The following is a 9,564-nucleotide window of genomic DNA, read 5'->3' on the forward strand; positions in this document are numbered from 1 at the left end:
TTTTTTTTTTTTTTTTTAATAGTATTTCCCCTGTTCTAAAAGTAACAGAAGTAGAAAGTAGCATTGTTACTAAACATTTGTTTTCTGGAATGTCTCCCTAAATGTTCAAGCATCTTAGAATTTCACCTGTTCTACAAGCTGTAATGAATTCTAACTTGGGATAAATTACCCTATTCATTGTTATAACTCAGTTGAATTAATCATAAGGATATCTTGTGTGGTGACCTTCCTACAACCAGTCACATGCTTGGTAATGTGGGGGAATTTTATACAGTCCACTGCTATGCTGTGTACTTGTCCTTCAGTGGACAAATAAAATACATTAATCTTCAGAGTACCTGATTTGCTGTCTTTTTAGGTAGTTTTAGAAACTGAAAGGCTTGACGCTTTCAAGCCTTTTTTTCAAAGAAATAAATTTCTTTGTTTGACATTTAAAGCCCTTCATAGTTTGTCTCCCTTTTACTTTTACAGATTTTTTTTCACATTATTCCCTTTTCCATACTCTAGTCTCTAGCCCAACGGGCTTACTTGCTCATATCATTATAAGAGATTCCATCTCCTTTCTCTGTATTTTTACCCCAGATGTCTCCCATGTTCTTTCTCCTTACCTCCACTTCTTAGAACCTCTACCTTCTATCAAGACTCAGAAACTGCTGTTTCTTATAGGATGCTTGTACGAATCCCTCCTCCAGGAGATTCTGTTTCCTCTTTTGTCTTTGTCTTCCCCAAACTGGGCACATAGTAGGTGATTAATTTATGTTCGTTGAAATAAATTAATCAGGAAATGTCCATTTGTTAGACAGTTTGGCCTGGGTTAAGCAGCTAAAGAAGTCTTCTGGTTTTTGTCCTTTGTTCTCAAAGAGGACCATGATATCAGGGAGATGATGACATGACTTGCAAGTGACTTTGATTTGAAGGAGGAAGTGCTAAGTCACCAGCCTCACTTTCTTCTCCAGAGCCATTTGGGTCCAGTGACCAGATGTCAAGGATGCAGTGGGAGACCCTGGCCTTTTTAAGCTAAGGTCCTTTCAGGTTCTCACTTTGAATCTGGCAATGCCCATTGAGTGAATAAGCCTCTTTAAGAAGTGAGTCAAAAGAAGATACCTTTAATCAAAAAAAAAAAAAAAAAAAAAAAGGAAAAAAAAGTCAGTCTAGATAGGGAAGACCCTTAGGGTTGCTGGCCAAAAGAGAAACAATTACTACTTACATTCACTTTGAGCCAGAAGGACCCAAAACACAACTGTTAAGTGGTGCTTGGACAGGGACCTTTTGTTGTCCAGTGTCTGAGATCCAGAGTAAATTGGATTTAAGTCTTGGTCTTTAAGAAAGAAATCTAGCCAGTAAACCCCAAGTTAACTAGGTAGCTTTAAGCCAACAAAATGTACCTTCCTTTGGGCAGAACACTCTCAGATAAGGGGAGAGGACAGTAGTGGAGTAGAGAAGACAGAGCTGAATTGCCCAACTGGAACTAGCCAGCTGGGTCCCTATTCAGGCAGCTTGGACTACTCAGCCTCTGGTCTGTTCCTAAAGTATGTGGTACTCTTTTGACTAATCAACCAAATTCTGCTTAAGATAGAATCTTAGAGAAATTTGATTCTGCTATGCTTAGGGTCAGCAGCACAATTGAGATTCCTAATGAGATCTTGCCAGCTCCACAACTCAGTGACCATGTGACCTTGGACAACTCACTCTTATACATCTTTTATACTTATATGTATCTGCATTATTTCCTGATAGAATGTAAGAGCCTTGATGGAAGGCACTCTTTCATTTCTTTCTATTTGTATCCCCAAACACCTGAAATAGCTCTTGGCCCATAGAAATGTTTAATAACTGCTATTGATTGATGACTAATTAAACCTCAGTTTTCTTATCTACAGATGAGATATAAAAATCACTCCTTATTCCCACCTAATAAGGCCCTTGTGAGAATGAAATGAGAAAACAGATATGGACATACAATGTGAATGGTAAAAGACTATATGAATATTATGTATATGAATATGTATACATTCGTTATTGTTTAGTCATTTTTCAGTCTTGTCTGACTATCTGTGACCCCATTTGGGGTTTTTTTGGCCAATATACTGGTACGGTTTGCCATTTCTTTCTCCAGCTCATTTTACAGATGAGGAAACTGAAGGAAACAGGGTTAAGTGATTTACCCAAGGTCACACAACTAATAAGTGTCTGAGACCAGATTTGAACTCAGCAAGATGAGTCTTTCTGACTTCAAGCCCAGTGCTTTATCTACTGTACTACCTAGTTGCGGCATGTACACACACACACACACACACACACACACACATATACAAATACATACACATACACATACATACATATATTATTTTGGCTGACCAGGGGAATAGATGCAGATACTATTTTCATTTAATTAGGAAGAAAGAAGATAATTTAGGATAGTACAGTAGAAAGAGTATTAGTTCTAGATTCAGAAAACCTGAATTCAAATCACATTCTGACAATTATTACCTGTATGACCTTAAATAAATCACTTAGCCTCCCTAAGTCTCAGTTTCCTTGTCCAGCAAGTGAGGGGATTAGACAATATGACCTCTGAGGTCCCTTATAGTTCTATATCTGTGATCTGGGGCTCTCTTTACATGTGCATCAAAACCTGTCATTGTTTCACTGATGTACAATTTATACCCTCTTGCCCATAGACAGCGGTGGGGAACCTGCGACCTCAAGGCCATATGTAGTTCTCTAGGTCCTCAAGTCTGGCCCTTTGACTGAATCCAAACTTCACAGAACAAATACCCTTCATAAAAGGATTTGTTCTGTAAAACTTGGATTCAGTCAAAAGGTCCCATCCCTGCCCTAGTGTATTCCCTTACAGTGAAAACTGGGATCAGGGTTTAGAATTGATGGTTCACAGTACTTGGCACATAGTAGGTACTTAATAAATGCTTGTTGATTGATTGGCTTAGCACTGTTCACAATTACATGTAGACATTTTCCAGAATATTTATCTTTATTGGACATCTAAATCCCAAAAGCTTCTTATTCTTGAAAGAAACAGGGATACCCAGAAAAAAACCAGACCAATTACTGTAAGGATTTCCCCTTGCTTCTCCCCTCCACCAAAAGTCCTTCCTAACAAACTGTGACTTGTACCTTCCTTGGGCAAGATTGGGATTCTTCTTGGGTAGAATACAATAAGTTTTTGGCTCCTTCACTCTGCTCTACTCATCTCCAATCTGATGGAACAACTTAATTGAGCCACACCACTTCTTTCTCCCAGCTTGCTTGGCTCTTGATTGAATATTCTGGGGTGACTTACTCCACTAACAAAGCACATAAGCGGCTGGTTAGGAGAACAGGCTTTTTGGAGGAGAAAGAAAGAGATGCTCTTCCTTGATTGGATAATTTGGTTATTGTATTTTTCTGAAGTGGTTTAACTTTACTGCATTTACATTCACTGCATTTCCAAATGCAGCAGATTTGTCGAAAGGCTTTCCTTTTCAAAGAGCTTTGATGTAAATATGTTCCCCCTCTTTTGTGAATGTGTTGCTTTCCTCCAGGGAGGTACTTCACCTTATTAGGGATTTCTTGGGCTCCTAGGTTGGCCAGAATAGAGGGACATGCAGGGCAACAGCAATCCATAAAAACATGAGACTTGCCCAAGAGAGTTTGGGGTTTGATTTCAATGTGTTCCCCTTGTATTTTTATGAAGCATCTGTGAAACTTGAGAAACTGCAGGAATGCTTTTAAAAGTATGGCTCCTGACCAAGGAAGGAATTGTTGAAAGTCAAAAGTGTAATGGAGCCTGGAAACTCTTGAACAGATGTAGCAGGTGTAAACACGTTTCCTTATCTTGGTGTCTGGATTTTACATCCTCCTACAAGATTTTCTGTATTACAGAAAAAGGTTATTTGTACAGATGGTAAACTGTTAAAATGCCCAGAAGGTTCAAGCTCATCTGTGCTTGTGAAGACGGGGAGGATTCTGCTTGGTCTGACTCACAGGTGTTTGGAAAGCTCAGAATTAGTTTCAGGTTCTTTGGTTTTGCTTTGTTTTAACAGATGCCTCAGGTTATACATCCAAAGTATGCAGAATCCACTCTTCGTGGTGTCCAAGTGTTTAAAACCAAAAAGAGTTGTCCCTAGAGCAAAGAGGTGGGCCTGAGTTGTTGGCACTGAACTATAGTCATTATAAATGGAGGCTCTGGGCCGCTGCTGTCCCTGGACTGCTGCTGCCACTGTTTTCTTCCTGACTCACTGAGCTGCTTCTGGTCACTGGCTCACTGCTCTCCTGCTCATCTCGGTTCTGATCACAAGTTCTTTTTGGCAGGATGACTCCATTACTTCTCCCTTGTAACCTCCCCAGATCCTGCCACCATCTCTGTCAGCCTGTGGCAACAGCAGGTGCAGACAGAAGATGACCACATGCTTTCAGTCATTACTGTGGAAATAGCAGCAGTATTAGGAAGGGTGAGTGGGATGAAGGGAGAAGGGATAGGAAATGCAATAGGGACGGGTCAGCAGCAGGAAGGAAGAAAATAGTGGTATTAGGAATGGCCAGGACTAGCCCACTGAATATTGAGGAAATAGGCAGCATTTGTTTTCTCTAGCTTAACATTTCATTTGTATGATTCACTTTGATTCCTCTATTTCTTCTTGATTTTTTCCTGTCTTATACTATATTATTTTTCTATGGGATTTTGCCCAACACCTCAGAGATGTTAACTGCTAACTTCTAAAATATGTGCTCTCTCCTGGGGCAATTTGTACTTAAAACATAGTAGGTGCTTAATACATTTGTCCCCCATTTCCCTCCCTCCTTCTCAAATTCTTCCTTATATGTAACATCTGCATCTAAGGTTGAACCTGGAGTCAGCGTAGGATTGCCAAAATTAGGGATATTTGGGGGCACACTCTAGAAAATCCTGTAAATGTGAAATTCCATAAAACATATTTCCAAAATCTAGGGCATACCTATGCAGAGTTCTGGCTGATAGCACATGTCCAGTATCATGTGCAGCAGTGGCAATCTTGCTTTTCATGATGAGCAACAGTGGCAAATTGGGTCTAACTATATGAGCTCATTTCCCTAGTAGCAAAAGCCACCTGTGAGCCTGCTTGAGCCATGAAGGGGGAAGGCCACAGCTGGTAAATGATTGAGCCAACTTCCTCAATGAGAAAGGAAAGAGTATGGATACTGGGCTGAGGAATGAACTATGAACTAACTAGCACTCAGATCCATTCCTGCCTTGATTCCTTACTCACTGTCATCTAAAATAAATCATTCATTTCTCTGCTTTGTGCCTCAGTCTCCCCATCTGTAAAGCAAGGATGCTGTTTTTGGCCTTGCTCACAGGTACCTTGTAAGAACTAACACAGAGAAGTAATTATGAATCCCCTTCAAAGGTATATAAAAGGTCTATAAAAGATTATATAAAGGGATAATAAGAATAATGAAAATTTTGGCCCAAGAATATATTCTCTAGAATATAAGGAACACACGCACATATTCCCTAGAATATATATAGAATACATATTGCTAGGAAGAAACTTATGGATCATCTAGGTCTGATACCTGCATATAGCTTATTTACATATAGGTATTTTCATTTTTCTCTCCCTTTAGATTGTGAGCTCCTTGAGGATATGGGTTGTCTTTTACCTTTCTTTGTATTGTGTAGCACAATGCCTAGCACGTAGTAGGAGCTTGCTAAATGTTTTTTGATAGACACCTCATTTTCCAGATAAAGAAATTGTGGAGCAGAGCAAAATACCCTTGACAAAAGAAAAGAAAGTACATGAAAACAAAATAGAACACCAAAAAAGTGGTTTTTCTGAGTCTTTTTTTCTATGCACATACATTAATTCCTTCAGTATTTCAATAGACTTGTATGAGCAGTGGCATGGGTGCAGGTAATGGCATGTTTTAGAGGCAGTTGTGGTATAATGGGTCAAGTACAGTCAGAAAGATGTGGGTTCAATACCTATTTCAGTCATTTCCTATCTATAAGACCCTGAATGACTTTTCTGGGCCTCATCTGTAAAGTGAAAGGGTTGGACTAAATTGCCTCTGCATTCCCTTCCAATTCTGAATCTATGATTCTCTGTTCCTGTGATCCTTCCACACCATCTCATTCTCTGTGATCTCTATCCATGTCATTCAATGATCCTCCCTAGAAAACCCACTCAATGATTTTAGAGGCCTCACTTGGGTTCTTTTACAATATTCTATTTTATAAAAAAAAATATAGACTATTTGATGAATACCATGATAAATCAGGGAGTTCATCGATTTTCCTCCATGCTTACTTCATAGCCCACCTCCCTCCTTTTCCAGCCACACAGGTCCCCAGAAATGTTTTTTAGCCTACTTATCATGCACATCTTTGTTGGCAGTCAACCTAGAATGGTGCCAACAAGTCTTTGTCTCAGACTGCCAAAATTGAGAGGGTACTCACAGTATTTCCAGTCCTCCAGCAGCATAGAAAAAAAAATGAGGTTATCACCCAGTTAACAAGAATAATGAGTTAACATAGGAAGCTGCCAGATGTCAAATGCTTCTTCCCTTGGGCTGCCTCACACTGCAGGTGAACTACTCCCACTTACTCTCCTCCCATGACAGAGCAGCTTTGCTCATTGTTAGTAATCTGCTGAAGCTTACTTTGCCCCTCTAGGTTATTCCATTGACGTGTGTGTGTGTGTGTGTGTGTGTGTGTGTGTGTGAAAGAGAGAGAGAGAGAGAGAGAGAGAGAGAGAGAGGGAATGGGGGGGAAGCACTTGTGAATTTTGTTCTTTGGAGTTTCTGGCCTTCCATGATGATTCACAGCTATAAAATGTCACTGAGAGAATATTGATATTTAAATTCAATTTAATTCCACAAACATTTATTAAGTGCTTACTATTTTGGCTCAGTGGATAGAGTGGCTGGCCTTGAATCAGGAAGACCTGAGTTCAGATTTGGCCTCAGACACTTATGAGCTATGTGACCCTGGGCAAGTCATTTAACCTCTGCTTGCCTTAATTCACTGGAGAAGAAAATGGCAAACCCCTCCAGTATCTTTGCCAAGAAAACCCTATGGACAGTTTTGGCTTGGTATGATCCACAGGATCACAGAGAGTTGGATCCATGGAACAACTGCACACAACATTACAACCACTGCGCTAGGATCAGGGGATGCACAGATGAAAAGCAAAGAGGTCTCTGCACTCAAAGCGCTAACATTTTACTAGGGGGTTAAAAATGTACACAAATAAATACATTCAAAGTATGTAAAAAATAATTTCAAGAGGGATAGAGGATTTGGACTGGAGATATTCAGGACAGACCATATGTAGGAGGTAGAACTTGGCTTCTAAGGAAGCTAAAAATGACCTAATGCAGAAATGTAGAAGGACAGTATAGAAATAGGGAATTATGCTAATCAATGAATAAATCAGTAAATATTTACTAAGTGCCTGCTATGTGTCAAGTCAGATCATGGAGATACAAAAAGAGTCAAAAGATAGTCCCTACCCTCAAGGAACTTAAAACCTGCTTATATAATAATCTATTTATGCAAAGACACTGGGACAGAAGATGGAATGTTGTATATGTGAAGTAGCTAGAAGGCATTTGAATTGAACAGAGTACATGAGAAGGGCATGCTATGAAATGAGGTAGGGGGCAGCCAGACAGTGGAGGGCTTTCAATGCTCTTTAGGTTGGATTTTTGTGTAAGAGAGAAGCTTGGGATCATTAAAAGAGTGGCTTACTTTCCCAAGTTGGATCCAGTCTGATCTCTTCTTCCTCTTCAATTCTGGATATGACTCATTGTCCATCCACAGCACCTATGGAAGATGCATGTGTACTGATCTCCTAACTCAGTGGCCTGTTGTAGTCTAGATAAAATGAATTGTAAGCATCCTTAATCTGCTAAATTTGGGGCCCGTTGGTGGTTCAGATACAGGCCAAGTAACCCTCTTGTCCATTCTTCATGTCCCTGAATTAGCCTTGAATTCTACTTTTTCACATCTTTCCTCTTTCCGATTAATAAAGCATTCTTGTGCAATACAATCCATTACTTTGTATCATAGTTAATCATCCATCCCTTTACTAGATGTAATGTTATACACTCCCCCTCTCCCAAACCCCTAAAAACGGGTGTACATACAGAGAGACACTTAATATATTGTGGAGTGAAAGAGAATCATGATGCTCTGGAAATACTAAAGTCCCAGGCATGCCTCCTGCCTTTGTTCGATGTCTTTATTTTAAGGAAGTCAAGGCTTAAAAATTATTTTGTTAATTTCTTTAAGACGAGCACAAGGACAAAATTTGTTCTTCATGCTTTTAGGAGAAACCATACTCCATAATGCAAAAACACTATATGTGAGGGATGATAAAGCACCACCATTGGGCACCTTAGGGAAATAATCGCAATATTTTCCCCCTAGAATACACCCCATCTAGAGAGCGATGCCACTGTAAAGAATCATAAGGGACAAATAAATCACAGAAGGAAATTGAGAAGTGGCATCCGAAGTCTTTGCAGTGGGGTCGGTGGAAATGAGCTCCTGGCTTCCTGAGAATCAAAGCAGGAGCCTGCCCTCAGCTAGGCTGGGGAGGGAGGGAGAGGCGGGGCTGTCTCACCAAACAATGCGTACACAGGAGCCCCTCTGAGACTGTGTTTGCCTGGGAGCAGCTTAGAGGGCCTGGTTTCCTGGCAACCAGCCACTGAGTCTTCCTCGGTGGAGTCTCATCTGCCCCTAGAGGGAGCCCATTGGCTGTCAGCCTCCTCCAGAGCCCTGGGTTTAACTAGCTTTCTTTGGGACAGCAGCCTGGCGCTCCCGAGAGCTCTACTGCAGCATCAGTCGGGAGGACTGGTGGAAGGCGGACCGTGGGCTGGTGAAGCCTAGATACGGCGATCCTAGACTTAAACTCCAGCGATCGCTGATGGACAGTTATAGAATATTCCTTACACGTATCAGGTGTAAATGCTGTTCCTGGATTCCGGCCCTGAAAAGCTCATGCTCTGTAGAGTCACTATGTAGCTGGTTTTTAATGTTTGGGTTCTTGTTTTGTAAGCTTAAACCAAGTCACTTCCCTCCGTATTTTCAAATTTCACCCGGAGGTTGGGTTTTATTCTCAGGAAATGATATGTGTAATTTCACCTTTCCATTGAGGTGTTTTCTAATAATCAGCATTTTATATCGTACAGCCCTGGAGAACTCCGATGTGTAACTGGAAGTTGACCCCAACATGCCCTGCAGCCCAACTCAGGCTGTGGGGAATAACAATTCTACCACAAAGGGTAAAAGTGGATTGGAAAAGTTCACTATGGGGTAGAAGTTCTGTGTGGATGTCTGTTGTAAATACATAAGAGCAGTGAGGAAAGTGTACTTCCTTGCATAGCCTAGCCTTCGCCTTGACTTTCCTTCTACTATATTACATGAGACTCCAAAAAATTTAATTTATAATCGGCACCCCCTAAACCCACCCCTTAAAAGATTCCAATCTGTACCCCCACCCCAAGCCCACCCCTTCAAACATTCAAAGAAATCTTAGATCTTAATGGTTCCAATTTACATCTGATTAGTAATGACTC

General features: G+C 40.6%; 1 long non-coding RNA gene across 1 annotated transcript; it reads right to left on the bottom strand.

Annotated features, from left to right (window-relative positions):
* Nucleotides 1-3,016: 3,016 nt before the first annotated feature.
* LOC140498308 (uncharacterized) lies at nucleotides 3,017-8,858 on the bottom strand. Its single transcript, XR_011965062.1, has 3 exons — nucleotides 8,610-8,858; nucleotides 7,733-7,807; nucleotides 3,017-4,422 (listed from the first exon to the last, which is right to left on the bottom strand). It is a non-coding gene; the product is annotated as an uncharacterized lncRNA (long non-coding RNA).
* Nucleotides 8,859-9,564: the final 706 nt, after the last annotated feature.

The sequence above is a fragment of the Notamacropus eugenii genome, chromosome 4 (assembly GCF_028372415.1).
Source record: "Notamacropus eugenii isolate mMacEug1 chromosome 4, mMacEug1.pri_v2, whole genome shotgun sequence".
In the NCBI taxonomy this organism is placed as follows: Eukaryota; Metazoa; Chordata; class Mammalia; order Diprotodontia; family Macropodidae; genus Notamacropus; species Notamacropus eugenii.